Here is an 18,956-nt window from a genome sequence, read left to right as displayed (position 1 = left end):
GAAATTTTAAGCAAGCTAGAGAGATGGGGAGTTTTCCCCATATCTAAAATTAAAAGAAGATTGTATCCTGGCACAAACATAGAAGATGGAACAAGGTTTGTAAAAAACAGATTTCCGGAAGAGATGGTCTCCTTACCATACAGTACCAAAATCGAGACGGCGGAAGCGCCACAGCACTTTAGAGTCATGCACACCAATCAGGTCAAAACCTGTCGACTATGCATGAGCTCAGAAAATGTGATGAAGGAACGCCCAGAATTCAGGTGCTTCAAATGTGACGAAAGGGGACATTTCGCAAGGACCTGTACAGCTGTGTCGGGCCCGGATTGTAAATTGGCCCTAATACCTGCAGGGAGCTTGTCACGCTGAGTTGGCTTTGTCCGCTCGATTGACCAACGCGTACGCCTTGTTTTATCCTTGCAGGCCTAACTTCGCTGGTGAAAGCACTTGTGGGGTTTCTGTAGTGTAGTGGTCATCACGTTCGCCTAACACGCGAAAGGTCCTCGGTTCGAAACCGAGCAGAAACAGTGCTCTTCTTTTGGCGAGAAAATAATAGCATCCACTGCCGCACCAGCAATGATCGTCGACAGGCACCCAATCAAAAAGGGTTATCAGCTCGATTTGCCTGAAGGTTTCCGTAGTGTAGTGGTTATCACGTTCGCCTCACACGCGAAAGGTCCCCAGTTCGAAACTGGGCGGAAACAACCTCTGGCTTTTATGACAATTGTCAAATCAGGCTTCTGTTGAGTACTGACGTTCACTGAAAACATTCTTTCTGCAGAGCGGTGTGAGGCTAGAAGTTTGAATTCAGCTCAGTGTTTACCGCCCCTCGCGGTGTCGCAAACTTGCGTAGAATCTGATTTCTTTTAGCTTTGTGTTGTGCATGAGCAGGTGGCCAGTGCGTTTGCTGGCCCTTCACGGTGCAGACCGTACAAGACAGCTCTATAAAAAAAAAGACTATAAATACTTGAAGCAGCACTGGCCTATTGGTTTCCGTAGTGTAGTGTTTATCATGTTTGCATTACACGCTAAAGGTCTCCTGTTCGAAACTGGGCGGAAGCATACAATTAGCGGACACTTTTGTCCAAAGCGACATACAATAGTGGAGGTATTCAACAAGACGAGGCAATGCATACGAAAAAGGGCTATTTATTCCAAGTAATTTGTTTGTGCTCAGAGAATTTAGTGCTGGAGTAGGAGTTTCGTTTTCTTTAGAGAGAGGGATATTCACCGGGGTTCGGGTGTACTCTGAAGAGATGGGTGTTAGCTGTCGTTTGAAGGACACCAGTGTATCCATAATTCGACTGGGAATGGGAAGGTGATTCCACCAGCGTAGAACATTGAATGAAAACATTGTGGAAAGTGACTTTCCGTCTCTCTGCGCTGGCACCACAAGACAGTGCTCTCACCCTAACCGGAGGCTCCTGTGGTTATCACGATGGCTTTACAAGCGGAGGGTCTCCTGTTAGCAACTGGGCGGAAACATTCAGATTTGCTTTTACGCACATTCTCAATTGGCTCTCTGCTCACTGGATGATCCACGATACAAGGGCATGGATCTGTCAAATGTCATGACTTGACGTTGTACGAGGATTTGACGAAAAAAATGCCCTGCAAACCTTAAAAAGCAACACTATCCCAGGACAATTCTTTTGATCCCCTTTCAGTGCACTTGCATAAAAGCCCGCGTGATGCGGCACTTTGTCAGTGTTACTGTATCATTCGGACATGGGGGCAGAGAGTTAAAGAATTCAGCCTGAGCACACTGCCGCAGGCTCGGTTTGTCAGAAGTGGGATTCAAACCTACGCCTCCAGGGGAGACTGCGACCTGAACGCAGCGCCTTAGACCGCTCGGCCATCCTGACATGCAAGCTTGGCAGGAGCTGTCTCCTGGGAGCCACACCGCAGTACATGGAATCTGGTGCTTCACAGCTTGCCCAGCTCCGTCTGTTCTCACTCATTGGCGCTGCAGGCAGCTAATCTGTGCTCGCCTCCTGGGGCTGCGCCTAGTTTCAATAGCCAACACTTGACAGCTGTCATTGCTAACGGCCACACCACCCTGAGGAGGCTATAGAGCAAACAGGAAGTGAGTTGGCAGCAGTAAGGAGAGAAAGGCTCTCCCCATTTTGTTTGTCTACCTTTTTGTTTATTGACCTTGAGTGTTTTTGTTTGTTTGTTTTCTTTTTGTCTTTAAAAACCACCTAACAGCAGCATTTTGCTGACTGAAGGGTGGTTATGTAGTGTGTTTTATTTTTAATCATGGACAGATTCCCCGGCAACGACATGGAAATGGAGGGACTTGCACGAAAGGATAAAGAAAATGGGCTGGATGATAGACGAAGAGATAAAGAAAATGGACTTGACAACAGACAAAGAGATAAATAAAATGAAGAGCCCGGCCAACGAAGAGGTGAAAAAGTTAAGGATAAGCAAGAGATACAAAGAAGAGTATGCACAAAGAAAGCAACATTAACTGTAGACGTAGAAATGTAAAAGATGCAAGAAGATTTGATATAATCAAAGCAGTCACGGAGCTGATTGGAGAAGGAAGAATTCTGGCGGTGAGACCCAAACAAACAAGGGAGTATGAAGTAACAATGGAGACTGAAGATGACACCGAAATTTTAATAGACAATGGATTGACAATTAAAGGAGTGAAATCTGAATTAAGGACGTTACAAAACACAGACTATGTTGTTTCGTTCAAGCATCTGCCTGTTTACCTAGCTGATGAAGAAATTTTAAGCAAGCTAGAGGGATGGGGAGTTTTCCCCATATCTAAAATTAAAAGAAGATTGTATCCAGGCACAAACATAGAAGATGGAACAAGGTTTGTAAAAAAAACAGATTTCCAGAAGAGACGGCCTCCTTACCATACAGTACCAAAATCGAGACGGCGGAAGGGCCACAGCACTTTAGAGTCATGCACACCAATCAGGTAAAAACCTGTCGACTATGCATGAGCTCAGAAAATGTGATGAAGGAACGCCCAGAATTCAGGTGCTTCAAATGTGACGAAAGGGGACATTTCGCAAGGACCTGTACAGCTGTGTTGGGCCCGGATTGTAAATTGGCCCTAATACCTGCAGGGAGCTTGTCACGCTGAGTTGGCTTTGTCCGCTTGATTGACAAACGCGTACACCTTGTTTTATCCTTGCAGGCCTAACTTCGCTGGTGCGAGCACTTGTGGGGTTTCTGTAGTGTAGTGGTCATCACGTTTGCCTTACACGCGAAAGGTCCTCGGTTTGAAACCGAGCAGAAACAGTGTTCTTCTTTTGGCGAAAAAATAATAGCATCCACTGCCGCACTAGCAATGATCGTCGACAGGCACCCAATCAAAAAGGCTTATCTGCTTGTTGTGCCTGTAGGTTTCCGTAGTGTAGTGGTTATCACGTTCGCCTCACATGAGAAAGGTCCCCAGTTCGAAACTGGGCGGAAACAACCTCTGGCTTTTATGACAATAGTCAAATCAGGCTTCTGTTGAGTACTGACGTTCACTGAAAAGATTCTTTCTGCTGAGCGGTGTGAGGCTAGAAGTTTGAATTTAACTCAGTGTTTACCTCCCCTCGCGGTGTCGCAAACTTGCGTAGAATCTGATTTCTTTTAGGTTTATGTTGTGCATGAGCAGGTGGCCAGTGCATTTGCTGGCCCTCCACGGTGCAGACCGTACAAGACAGCTCTATAAAAAAAGTCTATAAATACTTGAAGCAGCACTGGCCTATTGGTTTTCGTAGTGTAGTTTTTTTATCATGTTTGCATTACACGCTAAATGTCTCCTGTTCGAAACTGGGCGGAAGCATACAACTAGCGAACACTTTTGTCCAAAGCGACATACAATAGTGGAGGTATTCAACAAGACGAGGCAATGCATATGAAAAAGGGCTATTTATTCCAAGTAATTTGTTTGTGTTCAGAGAATTTAGTGCTGGAGTAGGAGTTTCGTTTTCTTTAGAGAGAGGGATATTCACCGGGGTTCGGGTGTACTCCGAAGAGATGGGTGTTAGCTGTCGTTTGAAGGACACCAGTGTATCCGTAATCCGAGTGGGAATGGGAAGGTGATTCCACCAGCGTAGAACATTGAATGAAAACATTGCGGAAAGTGACTTTCAGTCTCTCTGCGATGGCACCACAAGACAGTGCTCTCACCCTAACTGGAGGCTTCTGTGGCTATCACGATGGCTTTACAAGCGGAGGGTCTCCTGTTAGAAACTGTGCGGAAACGTTCAGATTTGCTTTTACGCACATTCTCCATTGGCTCTCTGCTCACTGGATGATCAACGATACAAGGGCTTGGATCTGTCAAATGTCATGACTTGACGTTGTACGAGGATTTGACGAAAAAATGCCCTGCAAACCTTAAAAATCAACGCCGTCCCAGGACAATTCTTTTGATCCCCTTTCGGTGCACTTGCATTAAAGCCCGCGTGATGCGGCGCTTGGTCAGTGTTACTCTATCATTCGGACATGGTGGCAGAGAGTTAAAGACTTCAGCCTGAGCGCACTGCCACAGGTTCGGTTTGTCAGAAGTGGGATTCGAACCCACGCCTCCAGGGGAGACTGCGACCTGAACGCAGCGCCTTAGACCGCTCGGCCATCCTGACATGCAAACTTAGCAGGAGCTGTCTCCTGGGAGCCACAGTGCAGTACCGTGACATGGAATGTGGTGTTTCACAGCTTGCCCAGCTCATTGGCGCAGCAGGCAGCTAAGCTGTGCTCGCCTCCAGGGGCTGCGCCTGGTTTCAATAGCCAACATTTGACAGCTGTCATTGCTTACGGCCACACCACCCTGAGGGCGCTATAGAGCAAACAGGAAGTTAGTTGGCAGGAGTAAGGAGAGAAAGGCTCTCCCCATTTTGTTTGTCTACCTTTTTGTTTATTGACCTTGTTTTGTTTTGTTTTTGTCTTTAAAAACCACCTAACAGCAGCATTTTGCTGACTTGAGGGTGGTTATGTTGTGTGTTTTATTTTTAATCATGGACAGATTACCCGGCAACGACATGGAAATGGAGGGACTTGCACGAAAGGATAAAGAAAATGGGCTGGATGATAGACGAAGAGATAAAGAAAATGGACTTGACAACAGACAAAGAGATAAATAAAATGAAGAGCCCGGCCAACGAAGAGGTGAAAAAGGTAAGGATAAGCAAGAGATACAAAGAAGAGTATGCACAAAGAAAGCAACAGTAACTGTAGACGTAGAAATGTAAAAGATGCAAGAAGATTTGATATAATCAAAGCAGTCACGGAGCTGATTGGAGAAGGAAGAATTCTGGCGGTGAAACCCAAACAAACAAGGAAGTATGAAGTAACAATGGAGACTGAAGATGACACCGAAATTTTAATAGACAATGGATTGACAATTAAAGGAGTGAAACCTGAAGTACGGACATTACAAAACACAGACTATGTTGTTTCGTTCAAGCATCTGCCTGTTTACCTAGCTGATGAAGAAATTTTAAGCAAGCTAGAGGGATGGGGAGTTTTCCCCATATCTGAAATTAAAAGAAGATTGTATCCAGGCACAAACATAGAAGATGGAACAAGGTTTGTAAAAAACAGATTTCCAGAAGAGACGGTCTCCTTACCATACAGTACCAAAATCGAGACGGCGGAAGGGCCACAGCACTTTAGAGTCATGCACACCAATCAGGTAAAAACCTGTCGACTATGCATGAGCTCAGAAAATGTGATGAAGGAACGCCCAGAATTCAGGTGCTTCAAATGTGACGAAAGGGGACATTTCGCAAGGACCTGTACAGCTGTGTTGGGCCCGGATTGTAAATTGGCCCTAATACCTGCAGGGAGCTTGTCACGCTGAGTTGGCTTTGTCCGCTTGATTGACAAACGCGTACACCTTGTTTTATCCTTGCAGGCCTAACTTCGCTGGTGCAAGCATTTGTGGGGTTTCTGAAGTGTAGTGGTCATCACGTTCGCCTAACACGCGAAAGGTCCTCGGTTCGAAACCGAGCAGAAACAGTGTTCTTCTTTTGGCGAAAAAATAATAGCATCCACTGCCGCACTAGCAATGATCGTCGACAGGCACCCAATCAAAAAGGCTTATCTGCTTGTTGTGCCTGTAGGTTTCCGTAGTGTAGTGGTTATCACGTTCGCCTCACACGCGAAAGGTCCCCAGTTCGAAACTGGGCGGAAACAACCTCTGGCTTTTATGACAATTGTCAAATCAGGCTTCTGTTGAGTACTGACGTTCACTGAAAACATTCTTTCTGCTGAGCGGTGTGAGGCTAGAAGTTTGAATTTAACTCAGTGTTTACCTCCCCTCGCGGTGTCGCAAACTTGCGTAGAATCTGATTTCTTTTAGGTTTATGTTGTGCATGAGCAGGTGGCCAGTGCGTTTGCTGGCCCTCCACGGTGCAGACCGTACAAGACAGCTCTATAAAAAAAGTCTATAAATACTTGAAGCAGCACTGGCCTATTGGTTTTCGTAGTGTAGTTTTTTTATCATGTTTGCATTACACGCTAAATGTCTCCTGTTCGAAACTGGGCGGAAGCATACAACTAGCGAACACTTTTGTCCAAAGCAACATACAATAGTGGAGGTATTCAACAAGACGAGGCAATGCATATGAAAAAGGGCTATTTATTCCAAGTAATTTGTTTGTGTTCAGAGAATTTAGTGCTGGAGTAGGAGTTTCGTTTTCTTTAGAGAGAGGGATATTCACCGGGGTTCGGGTGTACTCCGAAGAGATGGGTGTTAGCTGTCGTTTGAAGGACACCAGTGTATCCGTAATCCGAGTGGGAATGGGAAGGTGATTCCACCAGCGTAGAACATTGAATGAAAACATTGCGGAAAGTGACTTTCAGTCTCTCTGCGATGGCACCACAAGACAGTGCTCTCACCCTAACCGGAGGCTCCTGTGGCTATCACGATGGCTTTACAAGCGGAGGGTCTCCTGTTAGAAACTGTGCGGAAACGTTCAGATTTGCTTTTACGCACATTCTCCATTGGCTCTCTGCTCACTGGATGATCAACAATACAAGGGCGTGGATCTATCAAATGTCATGACTTGACGTTGTACGAGGATTTGACGAAAAAATGCCCTGCAAACCTTAAAAATCAACGCCGTCCCAGGACAATTCTTTTGATCCCCTTTCGGTGCACTTGCATTAAAGCCCGCGTGATGCGGCGCTTGGTCAGTGTTACTCTATCATTCGGACATGGTGGCAGAGAGTTAAAGACTTCAGCCTGAGCGCACTGCCGCAGGCTCGGTTTGTCAGAAGTGGGATTCGAACCCACGCCTCCAGGGGAGACTGCGACCTGAACGCCAGCTGCTGAAGGATTGTCCATCAATATTTCACAAATGTTGAAGATGAGAGCCAATCAGAGGGATTCGCTCCAACATTGTAGCCAATCACGGTGCAGCATCTCAACATTTGCAGCCAATCGCTGACTGTAATTCTCAACATTTTCAACATTTGACCAATCAGAGTCGAGGCAATGTTAAAGCCGGGGAAGGAACTTTTCCAAGATTCACCGCTAGGTGTGTAGTCAGACAGGCTAGTCAGATGTCAATCAATTTTTCGAACTGAGCCGAAGGTACACGAAAGAAAAAACGGGGTCCTCTGGAGGCGGGTCAGAGGTCAAAAAAGTTGAGTACGGGAATACGAGAGGGAAAACAGATGGGAAACAACACAGCACGAGGAGGAGAAACAAACATGGCTAACATGGAACGACAAGAAAATCAGCAACAGGAAAGACAACATGAAAGGAGAGGAAAGAAGTACTTGAAGGAAGCAACTGTAATACTAAACGTGGACAAAGTAAAAGAGGTGAGAGTTTCAGACATTATTAAGGCGTTAACAGAAAAATGTGGACATGGGAGAATTTTGGCAATAAGACCGAGAAAGGACAAAGAATATGAAATAACTTTAGAAGAGGAAGAAACTTGTGACAAACTGATTGATGGACTAACAATAAATGAAGAGAACTGTGAAGTTAAAATGTTACAAAACAGAGACTATGTTGTCTCCTTTATGCACTTGCCTGTTTATCTGGAGGATAGTGTAATATTAGAAAAATTGGATGGATGGGGTGTTAGCCCCTTATCAAAAATTAAAAGGAGGACATATCCGGGCACTGAGATTGAGGATGGGACAAGGTTCATAAAGACACGGTTTCCCAAGGAGGTGGCTTCGCTTCCATATAGCACGAAGTTTGAAACGGCAGAAGGACCACAATATTTCCGGGTGATGCACAGCCACCAAGTTAAGACTTGTAGGCTGTGTATGAGCCCGGAGCATGTGATGAAGGACTGCCCAGACTTTAGGTGCTTTAAGTGCGAAGAAAGAGGACATTTTGCAAGAAACTGTGATGCAATTAAATGCCCGGAATGCCTCCAAATTTTAGCAAAATGTGAATGTTGGATGGAGGCAGAGGAAGGAGAAGAGAGAAACCAGATAAGCAGGCAAGTGCATGAAGTAAACAATGTAGAACAAAATGAAGGAGAAGAACAAGCAGGAGTTTTACAACCAAAAGACTTACTGAAAGAGATACAAAATGGAAAAGAAATTTAAGAGGATAAGAAAATGCATGAGAGGAATAATGAAGATGACATTTTTTGTGAAGAAAGACATGAAGAAGAGAGAGGAAAAATGCAAAATGAAGCAAATGAAAGACTGATATTGGAAGAAAGGGAGAGGCAAACGCTTTTCAAAGAAACTGAAAAAAGAGAAGAAGAGGATAATGAAAACATAGAAATGGAAACAATGGACAACTCTCAGATGTGTGGAGACAATGAGGTGAAGACTGGACAAAGAAATGAAGAAAAAAGTAATGAAATTGGAAGAGAAGAAGAAATTAAAATGGACAGAGAGGAGAGAAGAACAATTCGAAGAAGGACATTAAAGATTAAACCTAATCTAGAAAGTACAAAGAGAAAATTTACTACAAGAATGAAAAACATGAACAGATATGAAGTGTTAAAGGAAATGGAGGGAGATAATGAGTAATAATGATTTTTAGGTTTTTAATTTTATTTTTATTTCTTTTAATGGTTTTAAAATGTGTATCTTTTAATGCAAGAGGTATGATGGAAAAAGGGAAATTTGAGAAAATAAGAGAAAAATGTAAAAATAAGGACATGACAGTATTACAAGAAACAAACTGGAAAGATTATGTAATGGAAGATTTTTAAAAGAAGTGGGAGGGGGATATCTTATATAACAATGGTGATGGCAAATCTGGAAGAGGGGTGGCATTTTTAATAAAAAAAGATGTTTTAAATATTAAAAAAATCGTGTATAAAGACAACAATGGAAAGTGTTTAGTGATAGAAGTAAACTATGAAGGACAAGAAATGATTATAGCCAATATAAATGCACCAACGGAAGAGAAAGATAAAAAAGAGTTTTTTAAGATTTTAAATAAGGTAATTGAGAGATATAAAAAAATAATAATGGTAGGAGATTTTAATACAGTTTTTAATAAACAAGACATGGCAGATGGAATGGTTTTTAAATCTGACACAGCAAGGAAAGAACTAAAGGAGCTAATAAAAGAAAATAATTTAATAGACATATGGAGGGAAAATAACAAAGAAAAAAGAGAGTTTTCAAGGAGACAAATAGTTGGAGATTTTATATGTCAAACAAGAATAGATTTTATATTATGTACTAGGAATATTGAGAATTTTATAGAAAACGTACAGTATGAAGAGAACAGTTTTAGTGATCATAAGCTCTTGCATTTTAAAGTGAATGTAGATAACATACAAAAAGGACCAGGAACTTGGATTTTAAACACAACCATTTTAAAAAATGAAGATTATGTTCAAAAAGTCAAAGAAATAATAGAGAAAGAAAAAGAAAATAGAATGTATGATGAAGATAAAAGGATATGGTGGGAAAACACAAAATACCAAATAAGAAAATACACAATCAAATATTGCGCAGTACTACAAAGATGTAAAAAGAATACAGAAAATGAAGTTAAAAAATCCTTAGAAAAAGAATTAAACAAAGAAAATAAATATATTGAAAAAATCAAAGAAATAGAGCAAAAATTACGAGATTTAGAAGAAGACAAATATAAGGGGGCAATGTTGAGGAGCAGATCTAAATACACAGTAGAAGGGGAAAAATGCACGAAATTCTTTTTTGATTTAGAGAAGCAAAGAGGTAAAGCAGGAATACTAAAGGAAATTAAAGGGAGAAATGGAAAAATTGCGAAAGGAAACATAGAAATACTAGAAGAAATCAAACATTTTTATGAAGATCTTTTTGAAGCAAAAGGTATTGATGAAGAAAAAGAAAGGAAGATTCTAAATTATATAAAAGTAAAATTAGAAAAAGATGACAACAAAGAATGTGACAGAGATATAGATGAAGAAGAGATTGAAAGTGCAATAAATCAACTAAATAAAAAGAAAAGTCCAGGTATAGATGGAATAGGAAATTAATTTTTTATTGTTTTTAAAGATATTTTAAAAGGAATACTTAAAGAAGTTTTTAAAGAAATTTTTAAATGTAAAGAGATGAATGAAAGAATGGGGATGGGATTAATGAAGTTAATATGTAAAAGAAAAGGAGCAAAAACTGAATTACAAAATTATAGACCAATAACAATGTTAAATACAGATTTAAAGATTTTAGCAAAAGTTTTAGCGAATAGATTAAAGGAAGTAATGCCTAAATTAATTAAATCAAACCAAGCATATGCAATAAAAGGGAGAGATATTGCAGATGTAACAATGAGCATTAAAAGCACAATAGACTATATACAAGAAAAGAAGATGAATGGTTTTTTAATTAGTGTAGATTTTGAAAAGGCTTTTGACAGAGTCGAACATACTTACTTATTTGATGTACTCAAAACATTTGGATTTGGAGAGAATTTTATTAATTGGATTAAAATTTTATATAAAGGGGCTTTAACAAAAGTAACATGTAATGGTTTTTTAACAGATTGTTTTAAAATTACAAGATCGATTAGACAAGGATGTCCTCTTTCAGTGCTATTATATTCCCTAGTCGCAGAACCATTAGGGTTAGCAATAAAACAAGAAACTAAAATTAAAGGAATAAAAATAGAAGAAGAGGAGGATGAAGGAAAAATATACCAGTATGCTGATGATACAACAATAATAGTGAAGGAGAAAAAGAGTGTAAAAGAAGCCATGAAAAAAGTACAGGAGTTTTGTAAGGGAACAGGAAGCAAAATAAATGAAAATAAAACACAATATATGAGGTTTGGTAAAGCAGATATTTTAACAGATTGTTTTCAATTTAGAGAAGTAGAAGAGCTGAAAATTTTAGGAATTTTAATTGGTAAAAATGAAAGAAAAGCAACAGAAAAGATGTGGGATGATCTAATAAGAGGAATAGAATCAAGATTAAATTTCTGGAGGATGAGAGAACTTTGCTTAAAGGGGAAAGCCTTAATTTTAAATGTTTTAATGACATCAAAGCTATGGTATAAATTATATGTAACAGAAATGCCATGTTGGATAGAAGGGAGATTGAAAAAGTGTGTTCAAGATTTTGTATGGGAGGGGAAACCCCCAAGAATTGCGTACAATACAATAATAGGAGCAACAGAAGAAGGAGGGATAGGATTGATGGATATTAAACAAAGGAAGAATTGTCTTAGAGTCAAAATAGTTAAAAAGCTTTTACAAGAGGAGAACTCAACAGAATGGAAAAAGGTTATGAAATATTTTTTAAACAAAGTTGGCAATTTTAACTTAGGAGAAGACATTCTTTGGTTAAAAACTAAAAACTGGATGACAGAAAAGTTACCAGGGTTTTATCAAGAAATTTTAAGTGCATGGGGGAAATTTTTAGACGGAGTATTTTATCAAGTAAAGGGAAGAGAAAACTTGTTAAATCAACCTTTGTTTTTAAATAAAAGTATTTTAAAAGAAGGGAAGGAACTATTTTTTAAAAAATGGATGGATGTAGGGATTTTAAGAATAAGGGATGTTCTTTTTGAATTCAAAAAGGGATTTTTAACTAAGCAATATATAGTCGACTTAATGGAAGAAGCTAAAGAGGAATACAGTGTAAAGGAAATAGAAAATAAACTTGAAACGGTCAAAGGTGCCATACCAAAAGAATGGATTACAAGAATAGAAAATATGGAAGAAGGTGGGAATGAAAAAATCATACATGTCAATTTAAAAGGAAAGCTTTGTGATTTTAAAGATTGTTTACTGAAAGACTTTTATGTGTATTTTAGAGATAGTGTATTTCAAGAACCAATAGCAAATAACTTTTGGGTACAAAGATTGAATAGTGTGAAAAAGGAAAATATATGGAAAAACATGAGAGGGAAAATAATAGAAACAAGATTGGAATGTTTTGAATATTTTATAAGACACAAGGCAATTTTTACTGAGTGCATTTTAACAAAGATACAGAGAGAACCAAATGCAACATGTAAGGTATGTTTTCAAGAAGATGAAGGAATTTTACACCTGTTTTTATACTGTAAAGAATTAGAATGTTTTTACATGAAATGCCAAAAAATGCTAAAAGATTTATTAAAAGATTGGGATGAAGAACAATTGGAATGGAATACTCTAGTGATGTTCGGATGGAATATGGAAAACAAAAACAAAAAGTTTGTAAATCTTCTTATAATGATGATTAAAAAATGTGTGTGGGAAAGAAGAAATGTAGCAAAACAGGAAAAAGTTGTTTTAAATGTGTGGAATATACTAAAACGAAAAATGGAAAGTTACATAAAAAGTCTGTACTGGTATTTTAAAGGAGAAGATATGTTACCAAGCTTTTATGATGTGTTTAATGATGAAGTGTATAATGTTTTAAATGGTTTAAAGTGGAAAATGCCCAAAGAGGATGTTATTTTATGAAGAATGTTTATTTTAATGTATTTGTTTTGTGAAATTTCTTGAAGTATTTGAATGTTAATGTGATAAGTTTTTGAAAAAAAAAAAAAAAAAAAAAAAAAAAAAAAAAAAGAAATGCCCGATCTCATCTGAACTCGGAAGTAAAGCAGGGTCGGGCCTGGTTAGTACTTGGATGGGAGACCGCCTGGGAATACCAGGTGCTGTAAGCTTTTCGAAGTGCTTCATTTGGCAGCTGATTTAAATAGCCAACGCTTGACAGCCTCTTTCGCTTACGGCCATACCACCCTGGAAATGCCCGATCTCATCTGAACTCGGAAGTAAAGCAGGGTCGGGCCTGGTTAGTACTTGGATGGGAGACCGCCTGGGAATACCAGGTGCTGTAAGCTTTTCGAAGTGCTTCATTTGGCAGCTGATTTAAATAGCCAACGCTTGACAGCCTCTTTCGCTTACGGCCATACCACCCTGGAAATGCCCGATCTCATCTGAACTCGGAAGTAAAGCAGGGTCGGGCCTGGTTAGTACTTGGATGGGAGACCGCCTGGGAATACCAGGTGCTGTAAGCTTTTCGAAGTGCTTCATTTGGCAGCTGATTTAAATAGCCAACGCTTGACAGCCTCTTTCGCTTACGGCCATACCACCCTGGAAATGCCCGATCTCATCTGAACTCGGAAGTAATGCAGGGTCGGGCCTGGTTAGTACTTGGATGGGAGACCGCCTGGGAATACCAGGTGCTGTAAGCTTTTCGAAGTGCTTCATTTGGCAGCTGATTTAAATAGCCAACGCTTGACAGCCTCTTTCGCTTACGGCCATACCACCCTGGAAATGCCCGATCTCATCTGAACTCGGAAGTAAAGCAGGGTCGGGCCTGGTTAGTACTTGGATGGGAGACCGCCTGGGAATACCAGGTGCTGTAAGCTTTTCGAAGTGCTTCATTTGGCAGCTGATTTAAATAGCCAACGCTTGACAGCCTCTTTCGCTTACGGCCATACCACCCTGGAAATGCCCGATCTCATCTGAACTCGGAAGTAAAGCAGGGTCGGGCCTGGTTAGTACTTGGATGGGAGACCGCCTGGGAATACCAGGTGCTGTAAGCTTTTCGAAGTGCTTCATTTGGCAGCTGATTTAAATAGCCAACGCTTGACAGCCTCTTTCGCTTACGGCCATACCACCCTGGAAATGCCCGATCTCATCTGAACTCGGAAGTAAAGCAGGGTCGGGCCTGGTTAGTAGTTGGATGGGAGACCGCCTGGGAATACCAGGTGCTGTAAGCTTTTCGAAGTGCTTCATTTGGCAGCTGATTTAAATAGCCAACGCTTGACAGCCTCTTTCGCTTACGGCCATACCACCCTGGAAATGCCCGATCTCATCTGAACTCGGAAGTAAAGCAGGGTCGGGCCTGGTTAGTACTTGGATGGGAGACCGCCTGGGAATACCAGGTGCTGTAAGCTTTTCGAAGTGCTTCATTTGGCAGCTGATTTAAATAGCCAACGCTTGACAGCCTCTTTCGCTTACGGCCATACCACCCTGGAAATGCCCGATCTCATCTGAACTCGGAAGTAAAGCAGGGTCGGGCCTGGTTAGTACTTGGATGGGAGACCGCCTGGGAATACCAGGTGCTGTAAGCTTTTCGAAGTGCTTCATTTGGCAGCTGATTTAAATAGCCAACGCTTGACAGCCTCTTTCGCTTACGGCCATACCACCCTGAGCACGCTAGAGGGAGCTAGAGTGCAACAAGGAAGTGACTGGCAGCAGTCAGGAGAGGAAGGCTCTCCTCCATTTTTTCTGTTTATTTTTTTGTGTTTTACACTTTTTTTGGACTGATATAGTTTTTTTTTGTTTTTGATTTTTGTTTTTTAACCACCTGACAGCAGCATTTTGCTGGCTGGAGGGTGGTTTTTGGCGTGTGTTTTTTTGCTATGGAGCAAACAAAGGACGGATTGATGGCAAACGACCCTGGACTGGATGCAGAGACACGAAAGGAATATGAAACAGGACTGGATGACGAGACAAGAATGGTTAAAGACAACGGACTGGAAAATGGACAACGAGCTGGACAACGGAAAAGCCAAGTAGGTGGAAGAAAGTATTTAAAGGAGGCAACAGTTATCATTAATGTGGAAGATGTACAGGAAGTGAGAGCAGAAGATATTATTAAAGCGGTGATTGAAAAGTGTGGACATGGAAAAATTCTGGCTTTAAGACCAAGACAAGGGAAGGAGTACGAACTAACAATGGAAACAGAAGAATTATGTGAACAATTGACTGACAAACTGATGATAAACGGGGTGAACTGTGAAATTAAAAAGCTTCATAATAGGGATTTTGTTGTTTCCTTCATGCACCTGCCGGTCTATCTTGAAGATAAGGAAATTCTGGAGAAATTAGATACTTGGGGAGTTTGTCCCATATCTAAAATTAAACGAAGGTTTTATCCGGGTACCGACATAGAAGACGGAACAAGGTTCCTTAAAGTGAGGTTCCCTAAAGAGGTGGCATCCTTGCCATATAGCACAAAAATGGAGACAGCAGAAGGAACGCAGTACTTCAGGGTGATGCACAGCCATCAGGTGAAGACCTGTAGGCTGTGCATGAGCCCGGAACACATGCTGAAAGACTGTCCAGAATTCAAGTGCTACAAATGCGAGGAAAGGGGGCATTTTGCAAGAGACTGTATCACTGTTAGGTGCCCGGAATGTAAAAATTTTTTAAACAAGTGTGAATGCTGGATGGAAGGAGAGGAAGGAGGAGGAGAAGATCAGGACCGGCAGGTGCATGAAGAAAACAACAATAGGGAAGATAATGAAGCAATAGAAAGGACAATGGAGGAGGAAATGAATAACAATGAAAAAAAGGAAGGAGAAAACGAAAATGAAGAGAATGAAGTACAGTTATCAGGACAGGATGGACAGTGGTCACAAATGGAAATATCGGACAGTTTTAAAACTTTTTTAAGCACGGTGGAAAAAGAGGAACTAAGAAAGACTGGTCAAGCTGAAGGAATGGCAAATGATGAAGAAACAAGGATGGAAAATGTGGATAAGAACAAAGTGGAAAGAGGATTTTTAAGAAGAAGAACTTTTAAGGTAAAACCAAACTTGGACATGGCAAAGAAAAAAGTTTTAACAAAGAACAGAGCTAAATATGTAAATAGGTATGAAGTGTTAAGGGGACTGGAAGAAGATGAAGAAAAATGATGTTTTTAAAATATTTTATCTATTTTAAAATGCTTTTAATCTTTGTCTCTTTTAACGGAAGAAGTTGTTGGTTGAGAGCGTTGGAAGGAGATGAAGGACAATGAGGATGTGTAGGTTTTTAATTTCATTTTTATTTATTTTAATGGTTTTAAACTGTGTGTCTTTTAATGCAAGGGGACTGATGGGAAAAGATAAATTTGAGAAAATAAGAGAGAAATGTAAACACAAGGAAGTGATAGGTTTACAGGAAACAAACTGGAAAGAACATGCAATGGATGATTTTAAAAAGTTGTGGCAAGGGGATATTATATATAATAATGGTGATGGTAAATCTGGAAGAGGTGTTGCTTTTTTAATAAGGAAAGATGTTTTAAACTTTAAAAGAATTGTGTATAGGGATAATTATGGAAAATGTTTAGTAATAGAGGTGAACTATGAAGGACATGAATTAATAATAGCAAATATACATGCACCAACAGAAGATAAAGACAAAAAAGAATATTTTGAGGTTTTAAATAAAGTATTAAAAGATTTTAAAGAAATAATAATGATGGGAGATTTTAATACTGTTTTTAGAAAACAAGATATGGCTGATGGAATGGTTTTTAAATCGGATATAGGAAGAAAGGAACTAAATGAGTTAATAAAGGAAAATAGTTTAATAGATATATGGAGGGAAAGGAATAGAGAAAAAAGAGAGTTTTCAAGGAGACAAATAGTGGGGAATTTTATATGTCAAACGAGAATAGATTTTATTTTATGTACTAGAAATATTGAAAATTTTATAGAAAACATACAGTATGAAGAGAACAGTTTTAGTGATCATAAGCTCTTGCATTTTAAAGTAAATATAGAAAACATACAAAAAGGACCAGGGACTTGGATTTTAAACACAACCATTTTAAAAAATCAAGATTATGTTCAAAAAGTCAAAGAAATAATAGAGAATGAAAAAGAAAATAGAATGTATGATGAAGATAAAAGGATATGGTGGGAAAACACAAAATATCAAATAAGAAAATACACAATCAAATATTGCGCAGTACTACAAAGATGTAAAAAGTATACAGAAAAAGAAGTTAAAAGATCCTTAGAAAAAGAATTAAACAAAGAAAATAAAGACATTGAAAAAATCAAAGAAATAGAGCAAAAATTACGAGATTTAGAAGAAGACAAATATAAGGGGGCAATGTTGAGGAGCAGATCTAAATACACAGTAGAAGGGGAAAAATGCACGAAATTCTTTTTTGATTTAGAGAAGCAAAGAGGTAAAGCAGGAATAATAAAGGAAATTAAAGGGAGGAATGGAAAAATTGCGAAAGGAAACATAGAAATACTAGAAGAAATCAAGTATTTTTATGAAGATCTATTTAAAGCAAAAGGTATTGATGAAGAAAAAGAAAGGAAGATTCTAAATTATATAAAAATAAAACTAGAAAAAGATGACAACAAAGAATGTGACAGAGAAATAGAAGAAGAAGAGATTGAAATTGCAATAAAACAACTAAATAAAAAGAAAAGTCCAGGTATAGATGGAATAGGAAATGAATTTTATATTGTTTTTAAAGATATTTTAAAAGGAATACTTAAAGAAGTTTTTAAAGAAATTTTTAAATGTAAAGAGATGAATGAAAGAATGGGGATGGGATTAATGAAGTTAATATATAAAAGAAAAGGAGCAAAAACTGAATTACAAAATTATAGACCAATAACAATGTTAAATACAGATTTAAAGATTTTAGCAAAAGTTTTAGCGAATAGATTAAAGGAAGTAATGCCTAAATTAATTAAATCAAACCAAGCATATGCAATAAAAGGGAGAGATATAGCAGATGTAACAATGAGTATTAAAAGCACAATAGATTATTTACAAGAAAAGAAGATGAATGGTTTTTTAATTAGTGTAGATTTTGAAAAGGCTTTTGACAGAGTCGAACATACTTACTTATTTGATGTACTCAAAACATTTGGATTTGGAGAGAATTTTATTAATTGGATTAAAATTTTATATAATGGGGCTTTTACAAAAGTAAAATGTAATGGTTTTTTAACAGAATGTTTTAAAATTACAAGATCGATTAGACAAGGATGTCCCCTTTCAGCGCTATTATATTCCCTAATTGCAGAACCTTTAGGGTTAGCAATAAAACAAGAAACTAAAATTAAAGGAATAAAAATAGAAGAAGAGGAGGATGAAGGAAAAATATACCAGTATGCTGATGATACAACAATAATAGTGAAGGAGAAAAAGAGTGTAAAAGAAGCCATGAAAAAAGTACAGGAGTTTTGTAAGGGAACAGGAAGCAAAATAAATGAAAATAAAACACAATATATGAGGTTTGGTAAAGCAGATATTTTAACAGATTGTTTCCAATTTAGAGAAGTAGAAGAACTGAAAATTTTAGGAATTTTAATTGGTAAAAATGAAAGAAAAGCAACAGAAAAGATGTGGGATGATCTAATAAGAGGAATAGAATCAAGATTAAATTTCTGGAGGATGAGAGAACTTTGCTTAAAGGGGAAAGCCTTAATATTAAATGTTTTAATGACATCAAAGCTATGGTATAAATTATATGTAACAGAAATGCCATGTTGGATAGAAGCGAGATTGAAAAAGTGTGTTCAAGATTTTTTATGGGAGGGGAAACCCCCAAGAATTGCGTACAATACAATAATAGGAGCAACAGAAGAAGGAGGGATAGGATTGATGGATATTAAACAAAGGAAGAATTGTCTTAGAGTGAAAATAATTAAAAAGCTTTTACAAGAGGAGAACTCAACAGAATGGAAAAAGGTCATGAAATATTTTTTAAACAAAGTTGGCAATTTTAACTTAGGAGAAGACATTCTTTGGTTAAAAACAAAAAACTGGATGACGGAAAAGTTACCAGGGTTTTATCAAGAAATTTTAAGTGCATGGGGGAAATTTTTAGAC

General features: G+C 38.8%; 3 long non-coding RNA genes and 13 other non-coding genes across 16 annotated transcripts in view; 14 read left to right on the top strand and 2 right to left on the bottom strand.

Moving 5' to 3' along the window:
• Positions 1 to 18,956, bottom strand: part of LOC148682168 (uncharacterized) — a 283,001-nt gene that overhangs the window by 135,634 nt on the left and 128,411 nt on the right. The gene's annotated exons all lie outside the window — the stretch shown is intronic.
• Positions 1 to 18,956, top strand: part of LOC148682169 (uncharacterized) — a 204,127-nt gene that overhangs the window by 112,254 nt on the left and 72,917 nt on the right. The gene's annotated exons all lie outside the window — the stretch shown is intronic.
• On the top strand, positions 455 to 527 carry trnav-aac (transfer RNA valine (anticodon AAC)). The gene has a single exon. It is a non-coding gene; the product is annotated as a tRNA-Val (tRNA).
• On the top strand, positions 632 to 704 carry trnav-cac (transfer RNA valine (anticodon CAC)). The gene has a single exon. It is a non-coding gene; the product is annotated as a tRNA-Val (tRNA).
• On the top strand, positions 3,192 to 3,264 carry trnav-aac (transfer RNA valine (anticodon AAC)). The gene has a single exon. It is a non-coding gene; the product is annotated as a tRNA-Val (tRNA).
• trnal-cag (transfer RNA leucine (anticodon CAG)) lies at positions 4,519 to 4,601 on the bottom strand. The gene has a single exon. It is a non-coding gene; the product is annotated as a tRNA-Leu (tRNA).
• trnav-cac (transfer RNA valine (anticodon CAC)) lies at positions 6,081 to 6,153 on the top strand. The gene has a single exon. It is a non-coding gene; the product is annotated as a tRNA-Val (tRNA).
• The window catches only part of LOC148682170 (uncharacterized), a 12,972-nt gene continuing 1,132 nt past the window's right edge, over positions 7,117 to 18,956 (top strand). Inside the window, exons 1-2 of the long non-coding RNA XR_015943047.1 lie at positions 7,117 to 11,912; positions 17,242 to 18,956. The exon at positions 17,242 to 18,956 is cut by the window's right edge and continues 1,132 nt beyond it. This is a non-coding gene — a long non-coding RNA (uncharacterized LOC148682170). The remainder of the gene's footprint in view (positions 11,913 to 17,241) is intronic.
• On the top strand, positions 13,095 to 13,213 carry LOC137489578 (5S ribosomal RNA). The gene has a single exon (XR_015486172.1). It is a non-coding gene; the product is annotated as a 5S ribosomal RNA (ribosomal RNA).
• Positions 13,272 to 13,390, top strand: LOC137489535 (5S ribosomal RNA). Its single transcript, XR_015486171.1, has one exon. It is a non-coding gene; the product is annotated as a 5S ribosomal RNA (ribosomal RNA).
• On the top strand, positions 13,449 to 13,567 carry LOC137489552 (5S ribosomal RNA). The gene has a single exon (XR_015489236.1). It is a non-coding gene; the product is annotated as a 5S ribosomal RNA (ribosomal RNA).
• LOC137489589 (5S ribosomal RNA) lies at positions 13,626 to 13,744 on the top strand. Its single transcript, XR_015486170.1, has one exon. It is a non-coding gene; the product is annotated as a 5S ribosomal RNA (ribosomal RNA).
• On the top strand, positions 13,803 to 13,921 carry LOC137489511 (5S ribosomal RNA). Its single transcript, XR_015486168.1, has one exon. It is a non-coding gene; the product is annotated as a 5S ribosomal RNA (ribosomal RNA).
• LOC137489600 (5S ribosomal RNA) lies at positions 13,980 to 14,098 on the top strand. Its single transcript, XR_015488709.1, has one exon. It is a non-coding gene; the product is annotated as a 5S ribosomal RNA (ribosomal RNA).
• Positions 14,157 to 14,275, top strand: LOC137489538 (5S ribosomal RNA). The gene has a single exon (XR_015486167.1). It is a non-coding gene; the product is annotated as a 5S ribosomal RNA (ribosomal RNA).
• LOC137492049 (5S ribosomal RNA) lies at positions 14,334 to 14,452 on the top strand. Its single transcript, XR_015486166.1, has one exon. It is a non-coding gene; the product is annotated as a 5S ribosomal RNA (ribosomal RNA).

The sequence above is a fragment of the Danio rerio genome, chromosome 4, assembly GCF_052040795.2.
Source record: "Danio rerio strain M-AB ecotype USA chromosome 4, GRCz13ab, whole genome shotgun sequence".
NCBI lineage: Eukaryota > Metazoa > Chordata > Actinopteri > Cypriniformes > Danionidae > Danio > Danio rerio.
This window is presented reverse-complemented; position numbering and strand designations above follow the sequence as displayed.